The following is a 22,926-nucleotide window of genomic DNA, read 5'->3' as shown; positions in this document are numbered from 1 at the left end:
TGTGTGTGTGTGTGCGATGCTGTCACTTGAGGCTGAGACTGGTTATGTGTCTCGAATGGTGATGGGCTGTCCTCCCTGAAGAGAAGAAGGAGAGGAGGTGCAGGACGAGACGAGGACGAGTGCTCAAAGGAGCAAAGTGGACGCGAAAGGCAAAGGAGATGCATGCAGGGAAAGACAGAAGGGAGAGGAAAGAGGAAGTGGCTGATTAGTACAGGTCATTTACAGTAAAGGTCATATTACCGCCCTTAACTGTCAACCAGTGTTGTTTCCAGTATGAGGACGGTGCACGTGCAGGTGTTTGTGTCAGCTTGTCTCTCGGGGCTCTCAGGTTTTTGTTGAACCATCTCTGTGCCACGTATTGTATCAAGAGAGTTATTAGTCCCCGGTGAATCGTTTAGCTCCCAGTGAGAGCAACTTGTGTAAAAACTACATCTCTGGTCTAATGCAACGGTGGAGGTCAACGCTAGCATATGGCTCACTGTGTGTGTGTGTGTGTGTGTGTGTGTGTGTGTGTGTGTGTGTGTGTGTGTGTGTGTGTGTGTGTGTGTGTGTGTGTGTGTGTGGGCTAGAGTGTGGTGAGAGGGGTGTGAGATGCCAGCTGGCCTAACATGATAGAGACCGAGGGTGGAGAGAAATGCAAGAGAGAGGAGGGAAGGATGGAAGGAAAAGAAAGCTGAGAGGGGGGGGGGAAGAGGAGAGAGGAAGTGAGACAGGGAAAAAGGAGGAAGAGGAGGAGGGATGAAGGAAGGGAAGAATAGATGGAGGGAGGGGCTGACAAAAGGGGACAAAGATAGATGGAGAGAGGTGGGAAGGTGAAAAGCACGGAGGGAAACAAATGTGCAGAAACTGGCATCTGTTGCCCTCCCAACCCCCGCCGTCACCACTGTCACCACCAGCTCCCACAGCGGTGCAGTGTGTGTGTATGTGCGTGTGCGTGTGCGTGTGCGGAGATAAGACAGAGGAAAGGGCCCAGATGGTCTGAGGGTAGAGTGACAAGTGGCTGTCAGGGGACTCAGACAGGCTGGCCCTCCGCTGCCCTGCTGGCACGCACACACACACCTCCATCTCTTTGTAGGACCTCCACCTCCTGTGGGGCACCTGATCACCCTCTGATACATCTGTTTGCAGCCACATCTTTGGTGTCCTGCAGGAGCAAGAATAGACATTTTTACATCAGCCACCTTTGCGCCCGATGGGGCCCTGAAGCAGATTTTCGTGCATTTTTGTGTTTTATTCGTCATTAGCAAACAAAAGTTGTTCGTCAGAAAAGTCACAGGATTTTCATGTTTGAACTGTTTGCTTACAGCAATAATTTTGAGTCAAAACTATAATGTTAGACCTTGTTTTTGTTCTTTTGTGAAATGTGTCTGCTGTTGTGGATGTCAGAGGATATTACTCCATTTTTTTTTTTTTTAAATACATTAAATAGATATATCCATCCTCCTAATAGTTCCCAAACTTTTCTGCTCACTCACCTTTGAAAAAAAAATAACATTATACCTCTACTTTTACCAACGCGAATTAATTGCATTTTATTAACTGGTAATATTATTGGAAAACTTTTACCAAAAGGCAGCCAATGGAATTTAATTGAAGAAACATAACCAGAGGTTTTAAACACAAAAGACACAAAGCTTTCCGGCTATACTGACAGTTTCTCCAGAGGAAGGGTTTGTTATATATTGGATTTGACCACGCTTAATTAAAAAAAAAAAAAAAAAAAAAAAACATCAATTTTTCTTCCTCCCTTTTAAAAGTCCGTCCATCTTGTACAATACATTTCTCATCCCTGAATCGTAATGGCTTCGCCGCCACCGTGAGATTCCTTCACGCCTCGATCTTTGACTTATCATAGCACCGATAGCAGCAGTAACGGTAATGCCGGCTGTGTTCCAGCAGCCGTTGCGAAGCAGCAACGCTAATAAATCCACCTTTTTTGACAAGTCAAAATGGATTTGGTCTGATTTTTCAGCTCGTGTGCAGAAATATTGAGCTTTTTTCCTTTTGATCAACCCAACACTGTTATCTATCAGACTGTATGCCACGATGCTATGAAATTGAGATGAATTGTTCCACTTCAAGCAAATATTAAAATGTCCTAAATGAAGAGAAAAATTGAAACAGGATTCAACTGGTGTGCATTTTCTGGGTTCACAGTTTGCAGAAGTGCATTGGTACATCTTATATATATATATATATATATTACATTTATTAAACTGTTTTTATTCTTTTAAAAAAAACTTGAGTGCCTGGAAAGAGACATTTTTATGTCACATTGTCCTCATTGAAGTTGGACATTTTTCTCCTTAAGAGTAAAAAATTGGATTTTGTCAGCTTCATTCAGCCTTTTTAGTGCAGTGCACCAAGAGATAAGGCATACTGTAGTCTCTACATTAACATTTTTAACACCTTCGGTGGCATTTTGTTTCACATATGGCATCCCAACTGTGTGCTGACAAATACCAAAGATGCCTTCCTGCAGGAGAGATGTTTACTTACTCCATTGTTTTATCACGTACGGCAGAAGAGCTTTTTACCAGGTAGACGCACCTGTGAAAGCATCTTTGCGCGTCCCGTAAAAACGAATACTTTCACATGCTGCCTTAAAATGACATCTCACCATTGAGCAGTTAAATTAGCATTAGATAGCGACAATAGAAACAAGTTGAAAACTCGAGGGAAACTCTGATCGGGCCGTCGCGGTGTGTTTGGGTGCTTCTTTTGAGCATATAGAAACATTAATATGAATGGTATAATTCCATAATGAATCCACGTAAACAGTTAAATCTGCTTTCAGATATTTGTGCCATATTCTTTGTCCCTCTCTGTCCCACTTTTCTATATTTCTCTGCCCGACTCTCCAGTGTTTTAACACTGCACGTGTGCCGACCGACTGGCCGTCGAGGCCGACAGATGAATTGTCACAACCAGTCAGAGTGTGTATTATCTGTCATTTCTGAGCCATGGGACTCAGTTTAATGGATAAAGCCTGCGGAAAGCCCAGACTGCCGGCCTTTTTATATCTTTATGGGTCACACACTCATCTTCCCAAACACCCTTAATGCGCTTTATCTCTCGCACTCCCTCTTTTTCTCACTGCATAGTGGACACACACACACGCGCGCACACTCGCCTTATCTTAACTCGGTTGCCCTTGATTTCTGTGATCCTCTGATATATTTTTTTCCCTTTTTTCCCAAGGAATTTCCAGCTCATCGTTTTCGAAATGAGAGGAAATGAAGTATGGGACTTTGGGCTTCTGGGCCGCGACCCTTGCAGTCCCATAGCAAGGCTCCCTGGGATTTGTAGGCGCCTGCGGACTCGGAGGGACTCGGGGACACCGGGGGGTCTTCATCGTTGGGAGCAATGGCAAGTGTGTGTGTGTGTGTGTGTGTGTGTGTGTGTGTGTGTGTGTGTGTGTGTGTGTGTGTGTGTGTGTGTGTGTGTGTGTGTGTGTGTGTGAAAGAAAAAGAGCAGAAAGAGACAAAACTGACGAGAGAAAGTGGGTGTGAAGAGAGGGGAGAGAAGGAGTGTTTGGAAGTGTGTGTGTGAGAACGACAAAAAGAAGAGAGAAATGTGTGTTAGTGAGAAAAAGAGCAAGTGTGTGTGTGAGGGACAGCTCGTCCTTCAGGCTCACCTCGGCCCCCCGGGGTCTGTCTCCTCGGCGGCGGCGGCGCCGCCGTTTTACTGGCCCCGGCTGACGGCCATGAAATGGCAAGAAATTTACTGCCGTGGCGCTTATGGATGTGAAGGCAGAGTGAGGACATCGTCTCTCTCTCCCTTCTTCTGTCCTTCCTCCCCTCTCACTATCATCCATCTCCCCTCTTTCATTCCTCCCTTATCTTTCTATTGATCTTTTCCTTTTTGTCCTCTAATTGCCTCTTCTTCTTTTTTTTTCTTCTTTTAACCAAGAAACAGGAACTTTTTATCCTTGCCTTGACTCCCTCCATCCCTCTCTACCTGCCATCTGATTTTTCCTCAGCTGTTTTCCCATCTTGTCCCCTCTCCCTCCTTCTTCTTATTTATTTCTATTCCCTTCATTGTTCTTTCATTCCTTCTGTGCCCATCCGTCCCTTTTCCATCCTCTATTATCTCCCACTATCTTATTCCACAGGTGCTTTCCCCCATTCAGTATTTCCCATTCAATTTTTTTCTTCTCTGATGATTTCCTGCGTTACGTAACATACAAAACCAGTAGACTCAAGGATAAGACAATAATCGCTTATCATTTATAGCCCAGCTGTTTTCATGGTGGACGACTCCAATCACTAGTAGTGCTTGGTCACTGTTGCCATGGAGAATTTATCTGTCAGAGATGTGATCAGTAGAAAATCAATCCAAAATATGGGATCCTTGTTGCTGAATTCCTTCAAAAGACCCATAAATTATTCAAACTGTAGATTGTATTATTAATTATCTCAACAGCATCTTTAGCGTCCCATAGAAAAATCAGTGGGAGGCGGGTGAGCTCACAATAGCTCCTCGTCCTTCCCATGTTCTTTATCTAAAGTCATGTATTCCACGAGGTAGCCCAAAACTTTAAAGGATAGACCTCCCGAGAAGCGTCATCGTGTTTTTAAGGGAGTCCTAAGAAGCCGAATATGACAAATCTCCAACAAACACATTCAGATCATAATTAAAAAGGTGAACAATAGAAGCAAGAGCAGTTTGATTTCAAATAAGACAAAAAGCTTAGTTTTAGTGTGAAACTGTAAATGATTCCAGCCAAAGGAAGCCTTAAACCAATTATTACATGTATAAATATGTGAACTTTAATACTGATAAATCCTATTAATCTGACATCAGCAAAAGCTTATATTTGCCAGCCTGTATAGGAGCGAGAAAAGGCCACACAACGCAGGACAGTGTCGGTCTGTTATAAGAAAAAAAAAATGTAAGATGGAGGTGATGTGTGTGTCTCTGTGCGTGTGCGTGTGTGTGTGTGTGTGTGTGTGTGTGTGTGTGTGTGTGTGTGTGTGTGTGTGTGTGTGTGCGTGTGTGTGTTGCGTTGCATGTGTGTGTCCCTGTTGTACCATCCACAGCCAGAGAGCCTCGCAGCTTCAGGGAGTAGGAGGGGAATATAAAAGGATTAGCAGTTCCAAATTAATACTTGGAGAATTGTTCATGCAGGAATTCACACAAAGACAAATACTGCATTTACAAACACACACGCAGACCTCTACACAGTCAGCGCATTAATCCTGCACGTGCACAAATGCACATAAAGGCCTTTTTTAAATCACAGCTTTTCCAAGCTGTAGAATGCGTGCACACATTTACAAATTATTTCTCCAATGTGTATGTATAATCAGTATTATGTCACACTTCATGATCACACAATTTATATCCGGGCATTGCTCCTTCTAATGTATACTTTAAATACATAAGAGGTTATGATTTAAATCTAGTCATCTTGAGTTAGTACGAGTCCGTATATGTGACTGAGCTGAGTTGTCTGACATTGAGTTTTAAGGACGTACTCTCTGTTAAGGTATCACTGAGCAGACGCACTGAACTACTACTTGCCAGACCGCTCATGATGTTTTCTGGCATCTGGAAAGAGAGCAGTGTGTCACTGCCTGCAAGATTTCAGTGAAATGTCAGACTTTTGAAACTATACTGTACGTCATGTTTTAGGGAGGCAGCTTATCCAGCGAGGATTGTGAGCAGCAAATAGTTGCAAAAGCATCTCATAAATAAGAACACTGACGCTCAGCTGACGTTCGGAAAAAAATGACGATAAAGCTCAATTTCATACCGATTTGTTTTTAATGACAGTGTACTTGGTGTAGCTACTTGAGATCTGAGGATGCTGCAACATTGCGACATATTATTTACCTTACTTAGACTAAGAGACAAACAACTGCACACTTAGCGAGTTGTAAACATCCATTAGAAGATGCAGACAGACTTCCAGGTCCTTTAACTCATCGTTGCACACAGTGATCCTATGAATTAATAATATTTCAGAAGACATTATACTTGAGTCAAACTTAAACGTATTAAAAGTAATGACTTTGATTTGACATGTGAGATTGGAATTCATTTGTTTTACCGCTTAGAACCAAAACCTTGAATTTTTCTCAGATACTAATCAGACTATTAACGCCTGTTTGAAAGGAAGATGTTCAAATGCTGAGCTGTCGTACTGATCGCCATTCAAAGGAAACGGCTTTAGATTCAGCTGCATTTTGGCCGGTTTGACCTGTTACTTCTTGGGAGGTTTGAGACTTGGCTGTAATGACTCGAGACTGGTTTGATTAAGTGATGTAAAAAAAAAAAGTTGGCTAAACTGGAGGATATTTTACGGCCTCGTGTGATCTCGTGCTCCAGAATAAACTTTGATTTTCGGGTCCTCCGAAATACGGCACAAGCCTCAGATGCAAAAGGATAATTTTTCAGTGTGAGCATCGCTGCCTAAAATAAGTAAGAAAGTATATCTGTCTGTGTGTTTGTCAGTACAGCCTCCAGTATGTCAGCCGTTAAAGGCCTCGCTCGCCGTTTGAGCTCTCCTGAGTGAGAGAAGTGTGACAAACAGCTCAACAGGCTTTGGCACACCAGCTGTCCAGAGGGGACACGCATACAGGCCAGAAAATTCATACACACACACACACACACACACACACACACAGGCCCATGCACATGCACGTTAAAGCACAGGACTGGTTGCTCATGCTTGAACGCACACACACGGTCTCATCGCGCACGCACACACACACACACACTAACGTGGGAGAAACACACAATAACACGCACACACTGCTGCCAAGTGTGGCGCGGTAATCTTTAGTAATGCCATTGGTCCTGGGGGCAGAGCATCTAAACAGTGCCAACGGCCACACAACATCAGAGCCTCGGCGCCCTGCCTTCCCACAATCCTCCTCTCCACGGGCAGCCGATCCACTGTCCGACAGGAAAAATCGACTTTTCTGGCGACGCTTCGCCGTTTGAGTGTTTCGGAGAGATGCTGCTGCTGGGGAGAGGGAGGAGGAGAAAGAGTGACAGAGAGAGCGTTTGGCTGAATGTCGATATGACCTGCTGCTTTCTGGTCGCCATGGTGATTTTGATCAACAACCATTAATAATGGGCAAGGCTGTTCGAGAAGTCTGTGACTGCTAATTTTTTTGCTTTTCTTCTTAAATTTTGCATCGGGTTAAGAAAATATGACACGATATCGGCGAGTAAGAATCCAAGCGAGGATTTTGAGAAAAGCCGTACCCCATCGAAAATTTTGAAGCACATCTTTTCCTCGAAGGCTGCGAAAAGCTCCATCTTATTGCCGTTTTAATCTTACAGTCGGTCGAGGAGACAGAACATTTGGTTTATGCGTACCGCTGTTGTTTAAAGAGGAACAAATAAAAGCCTCGGTATCAGAGTTTTGTCTGCATGCTGACATGCTTTCTACCAGTTTGTGCTGAGCAACGTCACAATTCAGTGTGTGTGCAGCTGTAATGACGCCAATCTACTATTGAACCAGATTATACACATCCGTGTAATGTTTACGAAACCTCCGCTGATTCTACTGAATTGTTGAACTTTCCATCTGTTTTTCTCCTCAAACTACAGGTGAAATCCCGGGTGTCGCATTATTGTGTGTGCATCCTTTTTTGGAGCGTGAGAAACATCTTCAAACAAGCAGATACCTTGAATACTTACTCTGCTTTTGCTGACGTCCGGTTGAAATCCCAGTTTAATTTGTGAAAATGTGTGTGTGTGTGTGTGTGATTCGAAGACCGTCCCACTTGTACTTTCATTCCTGCATCCAGTGTAGAAAATTAAAACATGTTTGTGCCCCCACTGTCTTAAAAGATTGGGGTATTTTAAAAATTGTGGGGTTCACTTTTAAAGTGAGGAACATCAGTCGGCATGTTTGCTGTAGCAACAAAATCAAGGTGTTTTGTTTAAGATTTCAGCTTTTACATCTGTTTTTTAGCTTCTCAGTTGCTCCAACTTTCCTTTAAACCAATAGTCGACTAAAACGTTCTCTTGAAAAACGTTGGAGCTGAAAAAACGTGTGTTGTTTTGTTAGAAAACATCGTCAAAGTGGTTGAACAAGGCAAAAACATCAGTACATTTGAAATGCAGTGTACACGATTCATTTGAAGGAAGAGTGAACTCGGTCTTATTTTTGTTTACATTTCCTTTTAATTGCAGATTGGCTGCATTTGCCTGTTACCTCGACCGCAGGCTGGACGCCCATTCCAGGTTGAGAGCTCATCAAGTTGAGGGACAAGCTTTGAGGCGGGCGGAGGAGGAGGAGGAGGAGGAAGGAAGGTAGGCCCAGTAAAAACACCTCTGTGGCTGCGGGCTAAGAACTGCATACTGTCGCTTGAAATCGCTTTCACCTCCTGCTATCAGGTCATGAATCTTGCTGAGCACCTGAAGAACTGTCATCTTTTAATTTAATTTAAAAAACTGCAGTGAGGGTTGGTTAGGTTCTTATGGAAGGGTCCCATTTTCAGAAACAGGATTCCCCACCTTCCTCCTCTCTGAGGAGCGTCGGACTGGAAAACTTGACACGTGGGTGGTCAGCTAGTGAAGCCATCAGTCGTAGGAGGTTACTAGTTATTGTAGTAGTCAGGTGGTGGTGGGGAGGGGAGGGGGGGAGAGGGCGCTCTGGCATCCACAGTATCCCTCCTGACCTTCCTCCTCCTTCCCCAACCTCCTGTTCGTTTCATCCCTCTCTCCTTTCAACTGTCGGAGAGGAGCTGGTGGTGAGGAAGAGGAAGGGGGAGAGGGTCTGTCAGGAAAGGAGTGAAGTGTGTGTGTGTGTGTGTGTGTGTGTGTGTGTGTGTGTGTGTGTGTGTGTGTGTGTGTGCGCGTGCGTGTGTGTTTGTGTGTACAGCTTAGGGAGGGGTCGATATGATGAGGCTTCAGTGTTGTCGAGATGGATTAGCTGAATGACTTTGAGGGGTTTGTTCTCTTGTCTTTGAGCGCACAGCCAACTCACTGTACTCTCTTCCTCTCCCTCCGCTGGTTATTTTTCCTCCAAATCTTCATGTCTCCCTCTCAATCTCTGTCCCCATACTTTTCTGTTTTGTTTTTTTACACCTCATTAAGGCTCTGCAGCATAAAGTCTCCCTGTCCCAGAACATACACCTGCCCCAGAACATCTCCGCTGAGATGGGATCGCAAAAATGGATTTATTTATGCAAAAAAAAAAAAAAAAGAGGGCGACATTTTAATCGATTTTTTTTAATCTATTTGTTTTTCATAGTTGCCACATTTTCTATCATTTCCTCACCTCTTTGCCTGTTTTTCGACTCTTCCATTTCTCAATGAAAATATTAATATCGGTTGTTTTTTTAAGGCAGTAAAGTTAGTTTTCGTACTGTTCTGCTTAGTTGTCGGTAAAGGGCCGAGATATCCGCGTTCTCTCGGTCTTACTGTCCGGTTTGTATTTATTAAAGGTACTATGTGTAGAATTTTCAAGCATCAATATGTCATTGTCTAATTAACCATAGAACCTTTGGGATAATTATCCAAAACAGATGAGACTACAGTCAAGATGATTTGTAGCTTCTCTCTTACACCAGGCACTATTTTTAGTGCAAGTTTTTTGCTTTCATAAAACCACGTTTCCCATGATTCCTGTGGCTTTCTCTGACATGATTTTTTTTTTTTTTGGGGGGGGGGGTTATTAAAGACACCTTTGCAAAGTGTTTTTGCAAAACTGTGTTTTTCTGCAAAAACAACACTGAAATTGAGAAGCGCTCTGGATTTTCTAGAATATATAAATCTCTGCCACAAACATTTGTATGCGAGATTGAAAGAAGAGGATTTAGGGGACTGGAAGAGCGTCAGACTGTACAAATGATGCTTGCATCTACTTTCGATTGTCCTTACCCACATACTAATTGCATGTTAATACGAGGTTTAACTGAGGTCTGAGATTGTCAGTCACTGTTTTGAACTGAAAGTGTTTATAAGTCTCAACACTTTCCACATTTTGCTCTTTATCAGTGGTCTGAAGTGGAGGAAGTGATGTTTTCCTAGAGTCTAATCCATTTAAGTTTTGGAAATGTTCAGAAAGTAATCATCAGCCTTTGTCTTGTCTCCCGACCTGCCATTTTCATTTTTATTTTCCACTCATTTGGCATATTTCCTTCTTCGTCTCCCCTTGTTTTGTCTGCGTTTCTCTTCCTCCCCTTCGCTCCTTCCTCTCGCACTCATCTCTGCTTCCTACCACCTCCCCGCCTGTCTCACAGTGTGTGATTGATGTTGCGAGGTAGCATTAACACTTCTCACGCTGCTAGTACATGGAGGAAGGAGGAGGTGGCGTAATGTACGTGAACGATTGATTACCTTACTGCTACTAGCTGATGACTTCTCCAAAGATGGCTCCCTTGGAATCGATAACCGGTGCATTTTTTTTTTCTTCTTACCCCCCTCCCCCAACCCCTGCAAACTTTCTCCCCTCTCTACTCCCGCCTCGATTCACTAAATCAGACACAAGGAGCTCATGCAGCAATTATGAAGGAAAAGCACATTTGCATACGGAAAAATAATTAAAACAAACAAAGTGAGGCTGGGACCCCCTGGAGAGAGGAGCGGGGAGGAGAAGGAGGAGGAGGAGGAGGAGGGAGGAAGTGAATAATGTGGGCATAGAGAGAGGTTTAATTGCTCCACGCCGAGGTTGTGCCATTTATCTTCAACTCTCTGGCTCTGCCGCTATTTCATTTGTCACTTTAGTGCAGATGAGAGTTTGCGTAGATGTTCTCGGGATATCTGTTTCGAGGTAAGCAGCCAGACACCCATAAATGCATTGTACTTTTAAAAGACAGGTACGGATGTGTGCCGTCAGTGTGGAAAGATGACTCAGAGCTCTCCAAAGTTAAATCCGTCCTCTCTCACTTGCGCACACACATTTGTTACTTTAGTTTATAGGTCTATAAAGAGCTGTTACATAAAAGAGTCCAGTTTTCAGAGAGATGTTCTGCTTTTTTTTGCTGTCCGTCTCCTTCAGAAGCAGTCATTATGCTCCTGGAGCTTCCATACTGACTACTTAGTTCCTCCTCTCTAATGTGTGTGGGTGTGTGCGCACGAGTACATGTGTGTGTTTTTGTACATATGTATTCCGTCTGAGTTCCTGTCTTTGTGTCGTTGTGTGCGTGTGCGTGTGCGCGTGCGCGTGTGCGTGTGTGTGTGTGTGTGTGTGTGTGCGGTGCTTTTGAGCAGGCTCCCTGCTGACGCCGCGGGGTGCGACTCGTCACGCGCTGAGGGCCATCCGCTACGTTAGTGCCGGAGTGGCTAAAACTCCATTTTCAGCAGAGTGTTTGAAGCCAGGGGATGAAAGTCCCTGCTCTCTTTCCCTCGCTCTTACTCTCTCTCTCTCTCTCTCTCTCTCTTTTGACGCCGCTGATGGACAACTCAGTGGCCGGCCACTTCTTTAATTAAAGGCGCAGTCTGCCGTTTTTTTCCTCAGATGAAAGAGCAATGACCTGATGGGGCTCTAGGCAGATAAGGATGATATGAGTGTCACTGAACTCAGTTTGGTCTTTCAAGGCAGCATATGTGTATTTACTTTGTAGGCACACACGCGTGTTTTAGCCAAAGGGTCGTTTAGGGTGAGTATCTTTGAAGACACGGTCAGGGATTGAAGTAGAAGGACCAGAATCAACCCTACCACAGGTTCTGATAGTGTTTTATCTATTGGGTTAAAAAAAAGTTTGAAGCATTTGCTACTGCTGTTGGGATTTTCTTTTTTCTGCCCAATAACAGTTCCTTTTTTATTTTTTATTTTTTTTGAGGTCATGTGACTTGTTTTCAAACCACAGTTCAGTTGTAATTGGGCAAGTGGAGCTAAAAATGGGTAGAGATATAACAACAACATGCCTCAGGTATTATCAAAGCCTTGAAAACAGTATGAAAGTATAGTAGAAACAAAAGCATGAAGCTTTGGTAAACCTCGAGTATAAATATATATCGTCAAATTAAATGATGCTGCTTTTCTTCATGTATACTGAAGCTACATGTCTTGGTTTCTCAGCTCAACAACAAAACTAGCTGATTTAACCAAAGCTGGCATTAAATCCTACACGGCGAGAGTGAGCTTGCATGTTTTGTTTTTTTTCCTTTTTCAGATATTTGTAGTCTACATTAACATTCATCCAAAGCAGCCTAGTTCACCCTCTGCAAGGAACTCAACATCATTCGAGCTGGCTGTAGCTGCGGGCGAAAACAACAAGGCTTTAAACGCACGCTGTCGAAGAAGAAACGCTTTCAGTCTCTCAGAGCTCATTCTAATCGCGCGCTTCCTGTTTTGGTTGCTTTTTGTATATATATATGTGTGTGTGTGTGTGTGTGTGTGTGTGTGTGTGTGTGTAAATCCCTTGCTGTTTGTGAGCTGTGTGACACTGCTGGGTGCTCTGTGTGTCTGCTTCCTGGATATCAGGCACCCAGGGATCCTCAGAAGCAGGCATTACCAGTTAATGCACCTCTGAGGAGAGCATTTGCACTTAAGACAATTGTGCCACAGATGGGTGTGTAAGCGTGAGTGTGTGTTTCTGTGTTTGAAAGACAAAGAGAAAAGAGTGAGACAGACTGAGGATGATAAGTAATAGAGGGAGGAAGAGCTTTCTGTGCCTGCGCGTAAAATACGATCTGCATTTCATTCCCCTCTGAACCGAAATCCGTTTTCCTCACCTCTCTTCTGCGTTCAAAACATTTGAGGTTTATTTTCAGGACAGTCACACCTTTTTCGCAGCAAAGTCAGCAGTGCGCACACACTTTTCCTGCCTATCTCATTTATATCAAATTTGCTGTGTTTACGGCAGGTTCACATCTGTATCATCACCACTTCTTTCCACAAGCAAAAAGTGGAAAACCACCTTGATACAGTTGCTCTGAAAAAGGTAAAGCACTGGGGAAAAAAAAAAAAAACACAAATATTCAGGTGCCCTGTGATCTTTGATACCACACGAAACAACCAAAGGGTTGTATTTAGTCCCAATGAGGAGAAACTGATTTGTTGACTTGAAAAGTCTGTGAAGTATTATGGTGAAACCTCCAGGACTGTTGCGGGCTGCAGCGTTTGATGTGAACAGACCACTTACCATGCGCACTAAACGCTTGAGTATTTTAGCTTGACCCCAGCTCGTCCGATGCGTCCCACAGGCGTCAAATGGTGCGTCATGGTCATCGACGTGCAATTAGGGCTTTTGACATAATCTATAAGCCGGTGCCGTTGTGCAGGTATTTTAGAAATCCAGTTATATTTTAAGTTATTGAAATGCAAATAATGTAGCCTTAAAGGAACTTCCTTAGCCCTTCTAATGCGGCAAGTGCTTTAAAGCAGGGGGCAACCTGTAAAGTTAGTGAAATGGTCAGACGGGCCGCCCTCCTCCAGGATTATTAGCGCCATATATTACATTCAGTTCATTCTGTTTTTAAAAGTGTGGCTCACTCAGCTGTCCCATGTGCCAGCAGCACCTTTTCCCCTCCAGGGGACAGCGGGGACGGACACTAACAGATCGGACCCCCCCATATGGCAGCCGGTCCCGTCCTGCGATAAATAAACTGCTGGCTACTCTGACCTCTGCTTGCACCGAGCTTGCACTGAACATGTGCTGCTGCTGGATGAGAGGAGCTCAGCGGGGGAGAGGGGTTCCTCCTCCTTCCCCTCCTCTCTTCCCTCCATTCCTCCCGCTCTCGCCCTTCCAGTCCGACTTCAACGCGATCTCCCCTCCGCCGGAGTCAGCGGTCCATCTCGCGCCGCAGATTGCCTGTGACAGCCGTGCTATTTCAAGTCGGCGGTTTGAGCTAAATTGGAGTGAGCAATACCACCTGTGCCTGCTGAAGGGCCGCCGTGGTTCGAGCTGTTGCTCTGCAGAGAGGAACCAGGGAGAGGGGGAGCGGTGGTGGAGTGGAGTGGGAAGGGCAAGGGGGGGGCAAAAAAGCTGCTACCTGCAACCATCAAAGCCTCCGTCTCACATGCAATCTACCCAGCTGGCTCCCCTGTGAGGAGGGTTCGCTCCGAGCAGAGCTGGATGGTTGCTGCTCTCTCTCTCTCTCTCTCTCTGTCTCTCATCTGCACCTCTCTCTTTATACAGGTGTACATCTTCTACTCTCACTCTTTAGCTTCCCAGATTTTTCCACACTTTCCATGTGTTCATCATTTCCCCTCTTCTTCTGAAAAACAAAACCTTTAAAGGTGCGCAATTTTGAATCGTCCCAGAAATAAGTTGCCGTAGGAGGCATGCCAGGACATCTTTGGTTGTCAGTCTGTAAACAAAGTGAAAGACTTTCACTAATTGCCAAGTTAGAGCTGTGACTCGTTCCTTTGCTCTTTTCTTTTTTACTTTCTGGCCTGTGGCGCAGTTTTAGGTCATAAAACTCAATTATTTACATGTATTTGATTGTGTTAAAATATTCTGCGGTGTCCATTTGCAGAAAAACACATTCTTGTGGATTTTTGAGGAGCTGCACTTAAAATAAGAGATTTACAACAGCAAAAAGTTGGCCCAATGCTTCTAGCCACGCATTGATTTGAGACAAATGAAAGACGAACATTTCGATTTTTAAATGTTTTTATTTGGAAATGACAGTTTGTATTGACATTTTGATTTGCCAGCTTTCCAAAGCCCAGTAGGCATTCACTCAAGTTTTAAAGTTGAATCATCAATCATTTCAAACATGAACAAAATTATACAAACCCACGTAAGTTCATTTAAAATTCAACAGCCCAAAGCTTGTAGAGTTTCAAAAGACTTTGTCTGAATAATGTTTTTTTTTACTTTTTTGTAAAATGACGCATGAGATAGTGAGAACATTTATATTTAATGTAAGTGTGACTCTATTAGATAAAATAAGCTCCCGGGTTTACATGTTGGTCAAAAAGTCTGACTGCAAAACATAAATCTAATAGACAGTAAATACTCCACATGCAGCTATTCAAGTTATTCATGGCTAACAACTGGTAAATCAAAAAACATGTTTCTGTATTATTTATTGAGAGTTTTAACGCAAAGAAACTTTAATCCATTTACTAAAACCCGATTGGTATTTGGATGCATGTGACATCGTTTCCCACTTCAAATTTGTGAGAAAAACTCAAATCTACTCAAAACGATTCAAACCTTACAAGTGGAAATACATTTATAACATATAATGATTATTTTTGCGGTCAGAAGTGAGCAGTCAAAATGTCCCTCGTAAATAACAATAACACATCATTGCTCCTTTAGTCTGCCAGACTGGCTGATGAGAGCGAACTGTGAGGAGGAGGGTGGCTGTCTGAGTTTAGGCTCCCCTCCTCCTCCTCCTCCTCCTCCTCCACCTCCTCCTCCTCCTTCTGGGCAGGATACAGTAGGCATCATTTAGTGGGGAGAGCGGTGGAAACAGTGTGGGGTTAGCCACGAGGTCGCCACACTTACTGCACGGCCGAGCTCATTTCCACTGCTGTCCACAGCTCAGGCTTCCCCTCCGAGAGAGCGAGCGAGAGAGGAGAGCTGCAGCCAGTGAAATGGCTCATTCACTTTCTGATCACAGCCCGCCACTCTCTTCCCTCACACACTCAAACTGACACACACACACACACACACACACACACACACACACACACACACACACACACACACACACACACACACACACAGAGCCAGTCAAGCACACAGACATTGCAGGCTGTCTTCATTGTGCAGTTATTTGCTATTTTCGTCCCTCACTTCCTCAGTGTCATGAAATATTTCCTCATCTCTGACAGTTCACTTTGTGATTGCCATCTCTCACCAGACTCACCGGGTTTCATTCAAAACAAGCAGATTTTGTTTTAGAGCCATCAGTGCATCATGTCTCCTAAGATTAAACCAGATTGAACATACTAGTTTGTTTATTTAATTTGTGCAGACAAAAGTAGGGAGGGAAAAAAACGACCGCATGCGCTCAGACTTGGTATCTAAGTATTTCACAATCATGTTAATCCCTTTCTCAAACTAATCTGATAAGCACAACTAATGATATTTGAAATTATTAACTTGAGCCAAAACGGGATATAATTGTCACACACTCGGAGCCTGTTTTTTCACACACAGTTTGCATCTTTTGCAGCTTCCACACACACTTTCATCCCCCAGCATGAACACACACAGATTTATGCGCAGGCGTCCTTGAAGGCACGGCAGTGCCGAACCAATCCGCTTTTGTTGACTTGTACCTCTGCCAACTCTCGCTATGAAGAAGTCCGATCAGCCAAATGGTCAAATACCTGAGATACACGGCGTCCAATGCTTTCGCTCACACGGGGAGCATTTAACTAATGCTGCCTGCTCTCCAAAGCATGATTTTATTTACCGAGAGCTCAAATTAGGCGTAAATTTGGAGGACGCGCAGAAGAAGCGGCCAAGTTTGATGCCGACCTCAACTAAGTCGTGGCATCTAATAATTTGGGGCTAATGCAGCTTTAGAAAGTGCGTGTGTGTGTGTATTGATGAGATATTTCTGTCCTGATTTCACAACACAGGGAGCAGCTACAGGTTCACAACATTTCTTACACGCAAATAAAACACCTGTTCAGCCTCAGAATGCCTGCTGGGATCGTCAGAAGAATCAAGCACAAAAGATGTGACAAAATATTCAAGTTACCCAAGAGACGTTTAAAAAAAACTCTTTTGATTTAATAAGAACTCGTAAACCATCCACTGCTGTTTGCAGGAGGGCGGATGTTTGCAGGAAACATCTTAACTTTGTGAGAAGTTTGGAGTTGACTTTGCACACTCAAGAAGAAGGCTTTACTTCCTTATGATTGTCAGTATTGTCATTCAATAATAACCTCTTTTTTTTTTCTTTTTTTTTTTACCTCTTGTCCCTTTTCTGCAGTATCTGCATGTGGAAAACAAACAGTTCGGGTTAGTTAAAGATCGTTATTATGGCAGATAAACCATAGGTAACATCTGCCACGGCAACAAGCAGCCTGACTTCCACTTTACCCGATATCGTTTTGGAGCGTGAAGTAGCGTCGGCTTCTTTTCTTCTTTTAGGTTCTGCTGATTGAGATGCAGCTGCGACTTGTTGTCCTTCGCTGGCTTCAGCCGAGATAGAATATGGCAAATAATAAGAGGAGAGCATTACTATTACTCCCCTAAATGCAAACATCTGCTAATGGACACAAATTATGATTAACTACAGTCTCCTATTTACAGATTTTTTTTCTCTCTCTCTCCTTAAATCTATTTGTGCAGAAATAAATGTGTTGTTCCTCTGTCTCTACAGGAAAAAAAAAAAAAAAAAAAAAAACAGGCCAAATTTTGGTTCCAGTTGGTTGCAGATAACACAGCAGATGCTGCAGCATATTTGTGATGTTTTTATTTCTTTAAATCTTTTTAGATTCCAAACAAATAGAATCCGAGTATCGTAGCAGTGCGAATCAGTGTAAAACATAAATATACAATTGAGTACTGTCATTTATTCGCTGCAAATAGTGTGGAGAGATGTCAGAGGGGTCAGAAAGTGCCTGTTTTTCGCTGTACTCCCTTTATATTTGCATTGTCTTGCGTCGTGTTTGCTTTTTGCGAACATCTTGTTCATTTGAGGACACTCCCAGACACCGGGCTCACCTCCCGGAGCTAAAAATCGCTTTCACTCTGATTGTAAACTTGTCTCCAATACAGTTTCCTTCCGTGGCCCCGGTGTCTCGTCCTGGGATCAATACCACCACACACCACAGCCCTTTACGCACACTCCAGCCTGGCGGTAAGGGATTGCAGGGAGCCGGCGGGTCAATGGCCGGGTCCCGGTCGGTTGATGTCCGTTCGTTACAGAGCGGTCGACACGGCGAGGCTCGGTGTTAACGGTGTCGGCCCCGATACTCCCGCCGGGCCGCTCTCTCCTAATGACCGCCCAATCAATAGCCGTCTGCCCTCAGTACTGACCAATCAAATTGACATCTCTTGTTGACACATCGAACCAGTGGGGAAGAGAAAGTCTCGGCCGCGTTACAAGTCCGCTTCGTCTGTGAACGTGTGGCTGCGTTGGTGAGAGTGTCGCTGTTATTTTAGATTAAGTGATGCATTTACAGATAAAATATTATTGATTAACTTGTAATGAAGACATATGCAGAGTTAAAATGTGATCAAATGGAAAAGTAAGTCCAACAGACTGGAGGATATCGGGTTGATTTGTAAGAAAAGGTGTTTTTGGAATAATTACTCCTGGTTTCTCGGCTGCTTTGTATGCAGAAACAAACTTCACAACACCGGTGCGAATCAGTTTTTGGCATTATTTTGTTCCTGTGACAAATTCACCTGTGTCTCTGCTGGTGAACTTGTTGTTTTTTTTTTTCCTCTTTTCTCCTTTGGGGCGAGATATTTTTATCAGCTCCATGGGGTTTCTTTTTGTATTTCTGCCTCTGTCTCTCCGCTCTTGTCAGTTTTTTGGCATTTGTATTTGCAAATAAACCGAACCGAACATATTTATATATAAATAAGACCAAGAGCTGTTTGAAAGTAGTCAGCATTGGGGAAAGAAATAATTTAGTTTCCTGTGACACCTCAGAGGGCCAGTCCTTTGCTTAAATCCATCCATCTGTCCATCGCTGTGTGCCGCATCACGGTTTTGTGTGTTTGTGTGAGCGAAGGGGCAGGAAATGGACGCGTTGTGGAGATGAAAGGGGATTCAGGCCACGTGGCGGCGGCTACACTGGAGCCTCAGTCCTCTGTGTCTGTCGCTGAGTCCCCCTGTCCGTCCATCTGTCCGTGCGCCCTCAAAGAGACGTTTGTCCCGCCACGAGGTTCATTCGGTACACACGCACACACATTAAGAGATAAAGAAAGAAAGGAGCACACCCTCTTCTCGCTGGACAAATGGACACTCGGTGACCGAGTGAGGCACTTCAGGACGAGAATCGCTTTAACCGCCTCGTACAATGAAAGTTGAGGACTTTGTTTTTAATCTAGAGAAGGCAAAAAACATGAAGACACTCAGAGGACAAAACAGACGGAGAGCACAGCGTCTGTTGATCTGTTTTTATTGCACAGTTCAAAGCGGAGCAGTAGCAAAGGAACGTCTGCTGCATTTACAAATTTCAATGAATTATACAATCGTGAACTCTATTTAGCCGAGATTCCTTTTATTTTTTTTATTCAGAAGAAAGAAAAAGTCATTATTTGAAGACAATGTAAAGAAAATGTTTTGCAACTGTCCTGTGGAAACCAGAAATCTGCAACTTTTCATGAGCAAAGTCAAACAGCCCCCCTTTTAACTCCCAGTTTGTTTTTAAAGGGTCAAAGGTTGGGAGGTTTTCACCAGATTATGACGTACTATATCATTTTAATTTCACAGCGGCAACATCTAACATGTCGGATCATTTTTACAACACACGCCGCCTTCAAGACGGCTATCGCTTTATTTAGTTTGCTCCTCTCGAGCCCTAAAATGCGGCGACGGAACTAAACACCAGTAGAATAGATTGTTTTGTCAATGGAGTCTGGAATTAAAATGCTACATGCGTTCCAGGCAAAAGAAATTCCTTCAAGTAAAGCAAACGTGTGCTGTCTGACATTACGACAGAGTTGCGCAACTTGAGCCTGAGCTATTCGTGCCCTAAATAACTCGGCTCATTCACAAAAACACCAAATACGATCCACGTTATGAGCATTTCTACCTTATTATGAGCACTTAACATCACATTCCACACGGCCTCATGTTAAATAAATGAAATAGTGTACACGGTGTGGAAAATTTCCAGTTACATAAACTGATAAGTCCCACCTCAGCTCTGCCAAAATGAAACGGTCTATCTGAGAGGAGCTGGCGATAGAGTATTTTCAGTAGGAGATGTGACAATGTGACATCACGCTGAGGGGAAATGAGCAGGAGCAGAGATATATAAAAAAAAAAAAATCTCCACCGGTTCTATCCCTGAGCTTCACTGACAAAAATGTCTTTAGGTGGTGAGGATTATGGATTAATCTATAATAACTAGTGAAGGAAAAGAGAAAGGAAGGAAAAAAATGTTAAAAAAAAAAACCAGTCTCCCGAGCTGTATACTACCACGAGAAATACTGCCTCATCATGTAATGTTCCCACTAATATTCCCAAATTATATCGTTTAGACCTGTTTCAGCGCCTGAGAATTAATCATAATTTCTCTGACACTGCCCATCCCCAGAGTTCATTAAATAAACAATTTCTCCCCCTTGCATTTCTATAAGTTCTGGAGCCTTTTTTTTTTATTTCTTTTTTGGTCCCTTCACCCAACCCCACCCCTCCATTTCTTGATAATCTGTTTATCCGTAAGTGTCACATTACATTTGCAAAGCAGCTGGGGGGACCACTGCCATCTTGTATGGAGGGGCTTCAGTGTGATTACCCGGCCTCATATTTGGCGCGCACTCAGACTTGTCAAATCCTTTGATCTGAACTGTCTTCATAATCACTTCAAAAAGTCTTCCTGAGAGCGTGAGGGCTTTACAAATGGGCTTCCCACTTTCACAGGGCGTATTCTCTCTCGCTCTCTCCGAGTGTGTTGGTGTGCGTGTGTGTGTGTGTGTGTGTGTGTGTGTGTGTGTGTGTGTGTGTGTGTGTGTGTGTGTGTGTGTGTGTGTGTGTGTGTGTGTGTGTGTGTGTGTGTGTGTGTGTTTTTCTGGCTGTACATCTGATTTAGTCTCTACTTTTGCAAATGTGTGGTTTGTCTCTTCTTGCGTCCTCCACTTTCTTTTTCAGAGAGAGTGTGAAAAATGTTAAATACCTTTGATACTTTATGGTACAATAAGGCGTGGATGCAGGCTAATTGTGCAAATGCAGTCATGTCAGAAGCTCCATATGTACATTATAAATATTATTATGCCATGCAGGGCAGTTAGATGTGAGTTGAGCAGTTGAAAGGTCTTTTGTGACAATTGCTGTGCTCTAAAATCCATGCTAATTATCCACCCTGTGCGATATATACAAACTGTGATTATAGTGTTTTTTGGAGTTAATATAGCAAATCATCAGCAAAATGGCACTGCCATTAAATGAGTAGTTTAAGCAGGGACGTTCTGGCTACTAAAGTTTGCTGCAGTGGTACAGTATGACATAATGAAGCGCAGCAACGTAACCCCACCTTTCCCTCGTCTCGTCGGCCTGAAGTGAAAACACCTGTGTGCACCATTAGGCCCTGGGCTCTGTTTCTCTTGTAAGAGTCATCGGTATGAAAATGCAGAGCACACAGCTTAAACAGTGTGGCGTACTGTGCGTGCTCTCTCTCCCTCTCTTTCTTCGGGACGTTTGTAGGTCTTTGTGGTTTGTGTGATGGATTTCATTATCTCAATAGCTGCACGTCTCCATCTCTCTCTCTCTCTCTCTCTGTGTGTGTGTTTCTACCACTGGGTCCAGAAAAAGGCTTCAGCTGAAACAGACAATGGTGGCCTTTCACCATATCTTTAATATCCTGCCCCTGTTGTCTCTCCCTCTGCCTGCTAAGTCGAACCTGAGAGTCTCCCTCTCTCGTGCTTGCTCTCTCGCTCTCTCTTCGTGCACTGGATGGATGGATGGACGGATGGATGGATGGACGGATGGATGGATGGATGGATGGATGGAGGTGGAAGCGGTGGCGGTGACGGCGGCAGCCGAGAAGGTGAGGGGGAGTAAAAGGAGCACACACCGCCACCACCACCCCCCACCCCCCAACTTCCCCCCCCCCTCTCCCACCTCCCTCCTCCTTCATTCTGTGCTTCAACAATAGCATTTGCATATTTTTATAGTCTGTCTTCCTCTCTCTCTCCCTCTCCCTCTCTCTCAAAGAAAACAGCCTGAAGCGTGAATACTCCAGCAGCAGGCGCGCAGAGGAAAACGGAAGCTGGGGAGACGGCGTGTCCGCTTTTGCTGGGGGAGTGAGATGGTGCGAGCACACACACACACACACGCGCACACACGCACACACACACACACACACACACAACAAACACACACACACACAAGCTAAGGCCCTTACCTCCAGAGGTTGTGCATCAGGGGGAGGATGGGGGACAAAGAGGGGAGTCACAGGAGAACCAAAGTTTGATGTGTGTGTGTGTGTGTGTGTGTGTGTGTGTGTGTGTGTGTGTGTGTGTGTGTGTGTGTGTGTGTGTGTGTGTGTGTGTGTGTGTGTGTGTGTGTGTGTGTGTGTGTGTGTGTGTGCGTGTGTGTGCACCAGGGGACTGTGGCTCCTGAAAGAGGAAGAAACAAAGAGAAAAGCAGACATTAGAATCAGATGGGCACACTGTAAGAAAAAATTAGTCCAACTACATTCAAATATCCAACTACAAACATACAAAACCATTCGAGGAAAGTAACTCAACATTTACTCAGGTACTTCTGTGCTTGTGTGACATTTTGAGGCACTGTTATATTTTATGCTAGTGTATTCATGCTACATTTCAGAGGCAAATATTGGATTTTTATTTCCATTTACTTGGCAGATATATTTAAGTTACTTTACCAATGATGAGATCGTAGCATATCATGCTTTGTTATAGATTAAATCCTGCAACATTACTTGGGATAGTTCAATTAGCTCCATCAACAGTAAAATGCTGCCTACGCACTGATGCATTAGTAATATACATCATATGATACAATAGAAAATAATTCAACACTCACAGGGGACGTTTCTGTGCTTCAAGTACTTCACTTTTGGTACTTTTTTGCACATTCATTTATTTATGCGGTTTTACTTCAGTAGCATTTTGAATGCAAGACTGTCACATGTTCTTCCATCCTCCCACTACAGCTGCACTATATTTCAGAAGGTAGCATTGCACCTTTTACTCTATTTATCCTCCAGCTGTAATTACTCTTCAGATAAAGATTTAAAAGAAATTACTGCATTATTCCAGATTAAACTACTTCCACTACTACTTTTTTTTTTATTGTTGTTTCTAATGATTGAAATAGTTTTCTTTTATTCTTTCGGGAGACCAACTGTGAACTTTCATGATATTGTGCATTCGACATGTTTCTCTTTTGTGT

The 22,926-nt window shown here is 43.7% G+C and overlaps 1 long non-coding RNA gene across 1 annotated transcript in view; it reads left to right on the top strand.

Annotated features, from left to right (window-relative positions):
• Window positions 1-8,268, top strand: part of LOC138620766 (uncharacterized) — a 110,354-nt gene extending 102,086 nt beyond the window's left edge. Inside the window, exon 3 of the long non-coding RNA XR_011310890.1 lies at window positions 8,155-8,268. This is a non-coding gene — a long non-coding RNA (uncharacterized lncRNA). The remainder of the gene's footprint in view (window positions 1-8,154) is intronic.
• The last annotated feature ends 14,658 nt before the right edge of the window (window positions 8,269-22,926 follow it).

This window comes from Brachyistius frenatus, unplaced genomic scaffold (genome assembly GCF_029030835.1).
Source record: "Brachyistius frenatus isolate BFR_SWC_R1_liver_20210118 unplaced genomic scaffold, ASM2903083v1 Contig_26, whole genome shotgun sequence".
NCBI classification, from domain to species: Eukaryota; Metazoa; Chordata; class Actinopteri; family Embiotocidae; genus Brachyistius; species Brachyistius frenatus.
The sequence above is the reverse complement of the archived record's forward strand: the minus strand, read 5'-3'. Positions and strand labels throughout refer to the sequence as shown.